We start from the raw sequence: 12,901 nt of genomic DNA on the forward strand, positions 1-12,901 counted from the left end.
CACTACATCTCTACTTCGAAACGTTAACAAATCGCTACTGGTGGATAAATCGCAAGCTATACTACTTATTGTGTACTCGCTAATCGCAATCGCTATTCTCGAATGCTCGCGGACTTTGAATGACAGGTTTCTGTATTCTGACTGCCTCTATGTCCCTTATGTGCCTTACGTGCTTATGTGCTTCCGTGCTTATGTGCTTCTGTGCTTATGTGAATATGTGTTTATGTGATACGTGATCGTGTTCCCGAGCTTTAGTAATATTAGGCGTGTGAGGTGAGATTCGATTATATTGTGTCTAAGTCCTATGGCGATGTCTGTTGCAGACAATGTCGTCATCTGGATCCCGTCACTCGCGCGCTGCTCGTCAGAGCCAGAAAGACAAACGGCTTGCTGCTCTCGTCGCTAAGCAAATGACAAAGGCAGTTCCTTAGATCGTGAGTGAACTATACGAGAATGTGAGCAAATCGTCTGAGGAGTCCAGGACTGAGACCCCTAAAGCTGCTTTCAGCTTCAAGCAGTTTAAAGCATGCAGACCGAAACAATTCACAGGCGAAGATGGCCCTACCCTACGGCTTTGTTTCCATGGTTCGATTCGATTGAGGTCACCCTGCGCCAGAGTGGTTGTCCTGACAATCTCCGCACTCTGAATGCTACCGGCGTCTTCCAGTCCCGCGCTTTAGACTGGTGGATGGCCAAGAGGAAAAACGCGAAAACGATGCAGCTTATGGTCTGTCGTGGGATGAGTTGAAGAACATCATGCTTGAAGAGTTCTGCCCTCCCCATGAGCGCCAAAAGTTTGAGGACGAATTGTGGCATATCAAGCAGAAAGATGGTGACAACACTGCTTTAACCGCTCGCTTCAAGCAGCTCAGTATTATCTGTCCTGATCAAGTCAAGACTGCTGACATGACAATCAAGAAGTACATTCGAGCTCTGCCATACTGTGTTGCAGATTTTGTGCATGCCTCAAAGCCAACAACAATCAAGGAGACTTACCTGCTTGCCGCCGAAATCAACGACAAGCGAGTCAAAGCTGGTTTTTGGGATAAAGCTTCGAAGAACCTGCACCAAGCTACCACCGCCGCATCTGTTGAAACCGCCACCACTGCCCTGCAATCGTCAAAGTCCTCTCGTCGCAAGAGGAAGAACAACAACTCCAGCAACAAGAACTGTGTTGTCACTACCGCTGCTCCTCTCCAAGAGGTACCATCTCAGCAACAACAACACCAATCAGCTCCAGCACTAGTCACTCAAGCACCTCTTGCTAAATGTGCTTACACTGGCCCCCACCCTACCTGCCCGACATGCACTTATCATCATCCGGTGGGAATCTCTTGCAGATTTTGCGTACATTGCAATATGTATGGCCATTTCACCGCCAATTGTCGAACCGGCCCCCGCAACGCCGCAGCTCTCGCTCCTGCTCAGCAAGTTCTTCTCACTGCTCCTCAAGGCCTGCAAGCGGCTCAGGTACTCGCGATCAACGCCAGAGTCTGCTTTGCGTGTGGTGATCCCAACCACTTCGTAAACATGTGCCCGAACAGGGTTGTGAAACAAGAGCCTCAACAACAGCAGCAGCAACAGCCTCAACAGCAACAGCAACAAGCCGCCCGAACAGGGTTGTGAAACAAGAGCCTCAACGCGCCAGAACTTTCAACATCAATGTGCACCAGGCCCAGGCTGACAACAATGTGGTCAATGGTACGTTCCTTGTAAATGGTATTTATGCTTCATGTTTGTTTGATACCGGAGCCGATAACTGTTTTGTATCGTTTGAGTTTGAGAAGCTCCTTAATAGTAAGCGCTCCCATCTCCCCTCGACGTTCGATGTTGAAGTTGCCACCGGAAGAACCGTCGCTGTCAATTCTGTTCTTCGTGATTGTACTCTTGAGCTCAACAATCACATCTTTCTGATCGACCTTATTCCGATGCAGCTCGGAAGTTTTGACATCATAGTAGGCATGGACTTTCTTCGTGAAAACCATGCTGAAGTTGTGTGCATCGATAAGATGATTCGATTCTCGCTGGCTAATGGTGATTTGTTGTCTATTTATGGCGAAACTGCTTCGAAGTGTCTCAAGCTTATGTCATGTGTCCAAGCTAGCAAGTATCTCCGCAAGGAATACAGAGCTTTCTTGGCTAACATTGTAGTAGCAGAGAAGGAAAAGAAAGGTAATCCGAGAGTTAAGGATGTTCCCGTTGTGTGTGAATTTCCGAATGTATTCCCTGATGATCTTCCTGGTCTTCCTCTGAGTTGTGATATCGACTTTCGTATCGAACTCATTCCTGGAACCAACCCTGTTGCTAAAGCTCCTTATTGACTCGCTCCGTCCGAAATGCGTGAACTCTCGAGTCAGCTCCAGGAACTACTTGATAAAGGATTCATTCACCCAAGTACCTCTCCATGGGGCAAGCCAGTCCTTTTCATCAAAAAGAAGGATGGGTCGTTCCGGATATGCATCGACTACAGGGAATTGAATAAGCTAACAATCAAGAATCGTTATCCGCTACCTCAAATTGATGACTTATTTGATCAATTGCAAGGTGCCTCCTGTTTCTCCAAGATCGATCTACGCTTAGGCTATCACCAATTGCGCATTCAAGAGGAGGATATACCCAAAACCGCTTTTTGCACCCGTTACGGCCACTACGAGTTCGTTGTTATGCCTTTTGGTTTAACCAACGCACCCACGGTTTTCATGGACCTGATGAATCGCGTGTGTAAACCATTTCTTGACCGCTTCGTCATCGTGTTCATCGATGATATCCTGATCTATTCAAAGTCGAAAGCCGAACACGCGCAACATCTACGTTTGGTTCTCGAGCTACTCCAGGGGAATCGACTCTATGCTAAGTTCTCCAAGTGTGAATTTTGGCTAGAGGAGGTTCAATTCCTCGGTCACATTGTCAATAGTTAGGGTATTCATGTCGATCCCGCGAAGATTGAAGCAGTTAAGGGTTGGCGAGCGAGTGACGGGTGACGAATTCCCAGCCCGCCATGTGGCAGGACACACGTTGACATCAATGGTGACTCAGCAAACCAGCCGCCGCCTTTTTGGACCTGGCGGGGCGCGAAAACCCCCTTTGATTCCGTCATGGGGCGCGAGAGACCCCTGATCAGGCCCTATAAATTGGACGATCGAGCATTCATTCCAAATCGTTCACAATTCTAATTTCTCTCTCAATCTCTGATAGCTAAAATAATTCACGGGCATTATACCCCTACTTACGAGCTCTGCCTCGTTGTAAGTATTTTAACCCCCTGTTACGTATTAGATACGCTACCCGATTGATCTAGTGCTCCGTAATGGCTGTCGAGGTTCTGCCCGACGTAGTCGTTGGAGTTCTGTCTCGGGGAGGGTATAACTAATGTAAATTGGGTTATTATACTAACACGTGTGCATTGTTTAAATTAATAGATTATAACCAGGAAGTCACAAAGGAAAGACCTAAAATAGCAATGTGAGTAATCTCCTTTTTGTAAACCTTTTTGCAAAATGTTTTTACAAAACCTCTGTTGGATCGTCGTGTGACCCTAAACAGTCAGTTTGAGTAGTTCATCATCAAATACAAAGGCGGAATCAGTGTAAAAGATGTCAAACAGCTTGTTCCTTTCTAATTTTCTTCTTATATTGATTTCCTGAGCTTTTACAAACAATTCTGACAAAAATTCGGCAGCACCTCAGCACTTCACACACTAATTCCGTATGAAGAGAATCAGGGGCATCAGGTATATATAGGCAACATAATTCCGCACGAAACTTGTTCACGCGAAATTACAATTTCATGCGGTATTACTATTTCCGTGCGGAATTAGTAATCTCGTGTGAAATGTCTAATTCTGTGCGAAATTACATTAGTATAATTTCGTGCGGAATTACCCTAAAACACAGTTGCTCGATTTCCATGCCCTGATCTATCTAGTACAATACAAGACTTGATAAAGACGAAGTTAACAGACATCAGTGCACCAACAGACTCCCCCTTGGATGTTGACGAAGTCTTTAGCATCCTTTCTTCAGTCTTTAGTCTTGTTCTATCTTTCTCTGCCTTGAATTATCTTGAACTTGTAAAGAATCCTTCAATCTTTTATCTTCAAACTCTAACCTTCAATCTCCCCTTTGAATGTTGATCCAGAATTCTGACTCCCCCTTTCACAAACTCCCCCTCTCGATCAGCTGGGACATGAATTCTGGTTCAAACTTTGACATTTTTGTTGCCGTGGGGATTTTGACTCCTGTTTCCTGTTTCTCAAACATAAACATTATAATCTATACAATCTTAAACTTCCATTAACTGTTCATCAGTTTTAGAAATCCACTTAAGTATTCAGGTCCAAGTTAATGACCCTAATTACTCAATTTATCTACCAAGTCCAACTTAATGACCTTGGTTGATCTGTGACAAAAACAAACTGATTTTTGATCAACAGTTTCAAATATTTTCTGAAAAATACAAATTTCAAGTTAATGAACTTGTATTGACTTTCTATTTTCTCAATTATTATGTTTAAGCCCCCAACTCATCATCCAGCTTAGAATCTTTCTGCATCTGCTCCAACCTTCTGAATTTGAAGATCAACTTTCCACTTTGGTTTGTCGGAAAATAAAGCAGAAATGAAAAATCTTTTTGGATTTTTAATAAAAGTTTCTAAACTAGAAAATGAATTACAGAAATTAACATACAGAATGTAACCTATTTACAAATATATTTTTTTGGTGAGCGTGTTAGGGAATCATATCAGCTTTCGACAAGTTACTAGTACCGTTAAGCTCGATAACATACTAAGTCTTAAACAATTCACTTAGATTGTCGATATACTGATCCTCTTAAATTTTCATACAAACTTCAATCTGTTCAGGATACGATTTAGGTGAATTAATGACTTAAACTTATATGTGTGTCCCACCTCTTGAATATACTCCCGTATCCAGATCCCAATATTTAGTCTTACAGGTGAGTATACCACAGATGATATCTGTAAAAGGGTTAGATGCGAAACCATGAGAGCTCAGGTCAGAACTTCCGTTCAGCAGAGAGATGACGGTTCGACTTAAGGTGTGTTCCATTTAGAGAATCTTTTCTTCAACAGCACATGATTAACATTTTTCAATGCTTCATCATTTTTTATGTTGAGGGCGGTGCTATATTTCAAACAATGCAGAAAGTATTATACGGGGACTAGGCCATTGCTTCTGCAAAATCAGAAGTCCCGGGATAATACCCCAGATATCACTGAGTATAAAGACCTAGTATTTCAGAAAAAGGGACCTTTCAAACAAGATTTCAGATGTTACCTATATATCCAAGATTTGTTCCCCACAAAATAAGCAAGTTTGAATTTTAAGTTTATATCCCAAACAAGATTTACTAAATGTATAAAAACCTATCAACACATCATCAGCGAGACTGTTTAAAAACTTTAAAACTTTACATTTCTTTAGCGTACCGTAACTGTCAAGCCGATGTACTATCATTTTCCCTTTTTACACAAGCTCTTTTTCAGTTTTCTATTGTTTTTGGATTTTTAAATTTTTTTTACTGTTTTTGTATTTTCTGAAAATATAATACTCCCCCAAAATACCAAAACAAGTAAAAAATCGACAAACCATTGCAGATTGTTTCTCAACATCATCATCTACAATGTTATCTTCATCAACGTCAATAATCCCATCCGACACTGATAGAAGCTTCATTCCATTTAGTTTTAAAATATATTTAAAACGAGTTTTATCAAATGCTTTGGTATGTAAATCAGCTTTCTGTTCGTCAGTGTGGATTTTCTCAATTCGTATCAACTTCTTCTCGAAGCAATCTCGAATGAAGTGATGATGAATTTCGATATGTTTCGTTTTAGCGTGATGAACAGGATTTTTCGTGATATTAATCGCTGCCTCATTATCAACAAAGATAGGGGTGTTAAGAAATTGCAAATCGTAGTCGCGCATCTGTTGCTGGATCCACAAGATCTGAGAGCAGCAACTGCTAGCAGATACATACTTCGCTTCACATGTGGATAGAGCCACAGAGGTTTGCTTCTTACATTGCCAGGTGACCAAACGTGGTTCGAAAAACTGACAACCCGCTGTTGTTGATTTAGCATTAACTTTGCAGCTTCCGTAGTCGGAATCAGAATACCCTTCGAGCGTGAAATCGCCTGTTTTTGGATACCACAACCCCAATGATGGATTTCCTTTCAAGTAGCGTAATATCCGTTTCACAATTACCATATGTGAAGCTCTGGGGCTTGATTGAAACCATGCTGCGAGGCATGTTGGATACATGATATCGGGTCTTGAAGCAGTTAAGTACATCAACGATCCGATCATGGAACGATACATCGTTTCATCTACCCTATCTCCGGTGAGATCTGGGTTTATCCCATGATTCGTCGCTAAAGGGGTTGACGCTGGAGTAGATCCTGACATCCCAAATTTCTCTAAGATATCATGAACATACTTTGTCTGGTGTATGAAAATTCCCTCAGGTAGTTGATCAACTTGAAGTCGCAAGAAGAATGTCATCTCCCCCATCGATGACATTTCGAACTTTTGCTTCATAACTGATTCAAAATCTTTACACAAATTTTCATTCGTTGACCCAAATATGATGTCGTCCACGTATATCTGAACTATCAGAAGATGTCCGTCGACCTCTTTGGTGAAGAGAGTGGCATCCACTTTTCCACGGATGAAGTTGTTGGCTAGCAGGTGTTGAGACAATGTTTCGTACCAAGCTCTTGGGGCCTGGTGTAAACCATACAACGCTTTATCCAGCAAATAAACCTTGTCTTTGTGGATTGGGTCGGTGAAGCCCGGTGGCTGTCCGACATATACCTCCTCTTTAACCTTCCCGTAGAGAAACGCCGATTTCACATCTAACTGAAAAACTTTGAAATTTTTCCACAATGCAAATGCCAGAAAGATTCTAATCGCTTCTATTCGAGCCACGGGAGCATATACTTCGGTGAAATCTATACCCTCCTGCTGACTAAAGCCCTGGACTACGAGTCGAGCTTTGTTTCGAATAATAACCCCTCGATCATCTCTCTTGCATTTAAACACCCATTTTGTGTTAATTTTCCTGTGACCATCAGGCAAATCTACTAGCTTCCACACTCCTAACTTCTCGAATTGACCCAATTCTTCTTGCATACCATTGACCCAAGAATCTTCAGTTAGCGCCTCTTTGTAAGTTCGCGGTTCGATCTGCGAAATAAAACAACTTAGTGAAAACTCAGTTTGTAAAGGTGCTACTGTAGAATAAAAACAAGTAAGCCTTTGTTCAATTTGTCGTCTTGTGCGGACTCCTGATTGTAATTCTCCAATGATCAGCTCCTCTGGATGGTATGAAAGTGTTCTTGGCATTACCTCGCCTGGAACATCTACCTCGCCCTCCAGATTTGTGATATTCTGGTTTACATCTTGGTCACCAACTGGATTTGTTTGACTTGAAATCTGGATCTGCTCCCCATCAGAATCTGAATCACCATGGTCAAATACTGGTCTGTTCTCAGATTCTTGATTATCATTCACTACTGTCTGATTATCTTGAGCAACTTCATTTTGTTGAATATCATCATGTTCTCCAGCATTGCTTGGACCTGCTTCATCTTCATTTGAAGTATGCCTTTGACGCCTTGAAGACTCAGCTGGGAACCTTTCCTGCAATGACTCATACTCTCGCAAAATATCCAACTCGTCAAAGAAATCTTCTTCTTCTTCTTCCTCTTCTCTTTCCATGTCAAACGAATCCCATAAAGTGTCATAATGAAAACGCCATGAATCTCTTGGATTCTGTGGTGGCATTGTGTAGCCTTGACACTCAACATTCGGAGCTTCGATGATCCGTTTTAAGCTTGGAACAAAGACACGTCTCAAAGGACTTGAGTAACCCACAAATATTCCCATGATACTCTTTGGTCAAAATTTACCAAAAGGCTCTAGAACTGTACAGGGAGATCTAAACGGTTCTAAATACTTTAGGTTCGGCTTGCGGTTATTGATCAGCTCGAAACACGTTTTATTGAATTTCTTGACAGTGAGAACCCGATTGAGCGTATAGCATGCAGCTGAAACTGCTTCTGCCCAAAAATTTACAGGTAACTTGGAATCAGCAAGCATCGTCCTGGCTATTTCGATTAGCGTCCTGTTCTTTCTTTCAGCGGCTCCATTCTGCTGCGGAGTATAAGGAGCACTAAATTCATGCAATATACCTCTTTCATCGCAATACTCTTCCATCTTGATATTCTTGAACTCAGTACCATTGTCACTTCGTAATCTTCTAATGCGTGTCTGGTACAAGTTTTCCATCTTCTTGAAAAGCGTCATCAAACTATCAAACGTCTCATCTTTCGTCTTTAGAAATAGTACCCAAGAAAATCTTGAATAATCGTCTGTGACTACAAGACAATAGCGATCTCCGGTAATGCTTTTCACGTTCACTGGACCAAACAAATCCATATGTAGTCTCTCTAAAGGTCTTGAGATTGAATTTTCTTTCTTCCCGGGGTGTGATTTCTTCTTTTGCTTTCCTTTGATGCAGCTAATGCACTCCTCCTCAAGATGAAAACCTTTCACATGTACACCAGTAACCAAATCATTGTGCTCCAGATGATTCATTTTTCGCAAATGTATATGACCCATTTTTCTGTGCCACAACTGTGATTCTTTCTCCGTTTCTCTAGACATAAAACAATGAGCCTGACCCGTGGTTGTAGTTGCTACGCTCATATCCAACACGTACAGATCATTGACTCTTGGTGCTCTCATGATAATCCATTCTTCGGGAACAACAAATCTTGGTTTCAAGATCAAACACTCTTTGTCTGTGAAGTGCGTTGTATACATTCTATCATAGATCTGAGATATGCTAAGAAGATTATTCTCAAGCTCAGCAATGTAGTTAACTCTTTCAAACGTGACAATGCCATTGGATAACGTTCCTTCTCCAATAATCCTACCTCCTTGATTTCCTGCAAAACCTACATAACCTCCATTAAACCCTCTAACATCGTACAGCAGGGTCTTCTTCCCTGTCATGTGCCGAGAAGCTCCACTATCCATAATCCATCACAAAACGGATCTCGGAAGCTCCTGCACATGTCAAAAACACTTAGTTAGATTTTGGTGCTACCCAAGCCTCTATCGACTCAGGTAACTGGACATCAAGAACAGTTCTTTTGATGATCAATGGTGGAAAATTCTTATCATTAATCTTCAAGCTTTCTTCAGACCCAACCTCAACCTCTTTGATTAAGAAAAACTCATCTTTCTGAGGTTGACCAGATGGTTGGTCTTTCTTTGGAATGTCTTTCTTCTCAGACTTTTGCAATTCTTTCTCAAGTTTCACATAATAATCCAAAGGAACATTCATCTTTACTGGTGTAGTAGAAGATGATTGTTTTTCTGACTCCGAAACCATTGGTTTTGGAGAACTTGTTATCTTTTCAACAATTTTTGGCTTCCATGTTTGTTGAGATGATGCAACCCGTTTGTAAAACTTGTTGTTTTTAGTTACCTCGTTCTTAACAGGTTCAGTTTTGATTTTAGTGTTATCATTTTTCAAAACCTTTTTCTCAACAACCAATGGAGCTTTTCCTTTCCCATCAAGTTTCTTTTCTGAATCTCAACAACTTCAGTATTAGGCTTCAAGTTTGTACACTTTCGTGCAATATGTCTAACTTGATTGCATTTGAAGCATGTTCGGGTATCAACTACCCGGCTTGTGCCTTCAGACTGAGGCTGTGAGACCTTCTTCTCAAAGAACTCTTTGTTTGATTTTGAAAAGATATTAGATTCTTCATCAGAAAGTGAACTCGAACTTGTCACAAACACTTTCTTCTCAGCAAACCTTCTGTTTTGAAAATTCCTTTTCTGATAATTCTTACCACCCTGATATCCACCCGATCATTTGTTTTGTTTGTTGTTATAATAACGCGGTGGAACAACAGGCTTCTTGTAGTAAGCTTTATCTTTTTCAAAATTCATTTGTCACTTTGTTTGATTTAAATTTTTCACTTCAGACAAATCAACTTCAATCAATTTGAACACATTTGTCAATTTAGCAACATTAACATTCTCTAGTGGAAACTCAGAATCCGAATACAACTTATCCTATCCCGACATCTTGTACATGACAAAAGCAGGTTCTTCATTTAAGTTGTTTTTGGATTTTGGCTTCGGAATGTATTTGTCCAAGAAACATTCATCTTCCTCAGTAGTGTCACCTTCAGACTTTAAAACTTTTTCAACCACACTTTTCACAACTTCAGATTGGACACTATCTTCATCAGAAGATGAAGTGAATGTGACATTAATTGTGTCCGGAAGTCTCACATCATGATCATTTTCATCATTAACCAACCCTGATTGTTTCTTTGAATAATTGTTTAAAACTGGTAGTGGAACTTGATGATACCCCACCCTTGTTCCATCAGAAAAGACATCTTCGCCTGCTTTGTTTTCTCCCAATGGGTTTGGGAACAATGCGTTGCAAAACAAAGCTTGCGGAGTTGTAACTCTTCAGTTTCAACTGGATGCGTTCATTTTCAATTTTAGCTTCTTGAAATTGAAGCTTCAACTTAGCAATTTCATCCAGTTGCTGGTTGATTAACTCTTCTTTAACTCTAAGAACACCTGTCAGTTGAAGATTTTCTTTATCTGTCTTACCATTTCTTTCATCAGCATCTTTAACCGTTCGTTTAAGCTTCTCAAATTTTTCTGAAATCTGACGATTTTCAAGAATCAATTTTTCATTTTCATTCCTAATTCTTTCTACGTCATTTTTATCGTTTTCAATTTTCTCAGTTAATTCTTTTAATTTGTCATTCGAAGCTTTTAATAACTTGTCACGGTTCAAGATTTGATCTTCAACACTTCTGACTCTACCAGTCAGTTCTTCAACCTTCTTACCACTGAGGTAAGCAACTGTACTACAAACTTTGCGCTCTTTCATGCAATTTTTGCAGTTGTTCTCAGATTTAGCGTTCTTACCTGACACAGGTGTATCATTTGAACTGACCTTGTTTTTGGACTCAGTTCCAGAACCAGAAACTACCTCTAGTTCTTTTGCAGCTAGAACCTTGTCAGCCATCTTCTTCAAGTTTTCAGCGGTGAGTTCTTGTGATGTATCAATGATTCCATCATCAATCTTCTTTGGCTCCGGTTCTTTTGCTGTCTCTTTCTCTTTTTCTTTCTCAACGGCTTCTCCTCATCCCCACCATTCTCTCTGTCTGGCTTCTTCTTCATCAGCAATTTGTTTGGTGAGAACTTCAAGATCAACAGTATCTGGATCCACAGCTATGTTACCATTAGGATTAAGATAACATTCTCTATCAGGATCCCATCGCCTTGCTTTCTTTGCTTCCATCCAGGTACGATAGATTTTGGCTTTCATGAATCGAGCTGTATCCTTCCTGTTCACATACTTCACTTCTTCAGTTCTCTTATCTTTAAATGGAACAATCTTTGTTGCTGCAAAGGCATAACCAACTGCGTCTTCCTCAGGCAAAACATCACTCCAATCATAACCTTCATCTTCATGAATGTCACACCCCCAAAATCCACACGCGGAGTATCACCGCTTGGGAGCGTGACTGACCAGGATCAAGCCACCAATCATATTGAACATGTAGTTAATATTAAGTAAAATAAATGTAAACTATCCATACAATACGATAGGTGTTCAAAACATAACCATAGTTTCAAAGTGTAGCGGAAGCATAGTAAATAAACCAACAATAGTAATAGTTTTAAATGTCAAAATAGTTCAACGTAGAAACCACGATCCTTGCCCACAACGACCCGCTTCTCCAGTGCAAGCTCCAAGTACCTAACGATCTGCAAGGCATGTAACAGAATGATCAACAAACTAGTTGAGCGAGTTCACAGTAAGTAAATGCGTAATAATAAGTAACGGGTGGCTCTACAGGGCCTATAGTAAGTTATACATGTGGGGGCTTCCCATGTTATGTGACCACTAGACTATTCGTATTATCCCTGTTCTTCGTCCGAGAACAGTAGCGCGTATGAGGTGTGCGTAGGTTTTACGCACGTATCCTTTGTATCGAGGATAGTAATTAGTATATGACCACGTAGGTGTTATCCCAACCTACGGAAGAAGTAAGTAATGCGTACACGTAGGTTTTACGTGCGTGCCTGACATCCGAGGCAGTAATGGCATATGAGCACGTAGGTGTTATCCAACCTACGGAACCACGTAGGTGTTATCCCAACCTACGGAACCGTCCTGACATCCGAGGACCATGATAGGTGATAGTCTAGGAAAAACGTTTGTACATTATAAGTCAATTGAAACCTTTAACCCATTCCCACGACCCGGGAATCCCATGCCTTAGTAGGAGTGTGAACTCACCTTGGTTTGCTCGGTATGCTAGGTTATGCACTCACAAGTAATTAATCAAGTCCTATTGTATGCACGTATAACAAATCAGTTCATGTTCACAATGATACGCATGCAATTTAATGTTCACATAACAGTCAGTTTGCATATCGGCACAACACGTATTATTTCACATTAAATCATCAGCTAGTGTGCACGAATACAAATGTTAACGTTCATCACCAAGCATGGCATGCCAAATAAATCAAGCACATATTCCATCATTCAAAGTATGTGCATAATCCCTAATATCTTTCGATCCACCCTTATCTTTCGGTCCACAGTTATCACAGTTATCTTTCGGACCAAATGTTATGTTTCGAACCTAATGTCATCTTTCGACCAACTGTCATCTTTCGGTCAACCTAATTATGTTTCGGTCAATGCTATCCTTCGGTCAATGCTACTATGGTTCGAAGGACAAGTACCTTTCGGTCACAACAACTATGTTTCGACTAACAAGTATCTTTCGGTCACAACTATGTTTCGAATAACTAAT

Source organism: Helianthus annuus, chromosome 17, assembly GCF_002127325.2.
Source record: "Helianthus annuus cultivar XRQ/B chromosome 17, HanXRQr2.0-SUNRISE, whole genome shotgun sequence".
Lineage (NCBI taxonomy): Eukaryota > Viridiplantae > Streptophyta > Magnoliopsida > Asterales > Asteraceae > Helianthus > Helianthus annuus.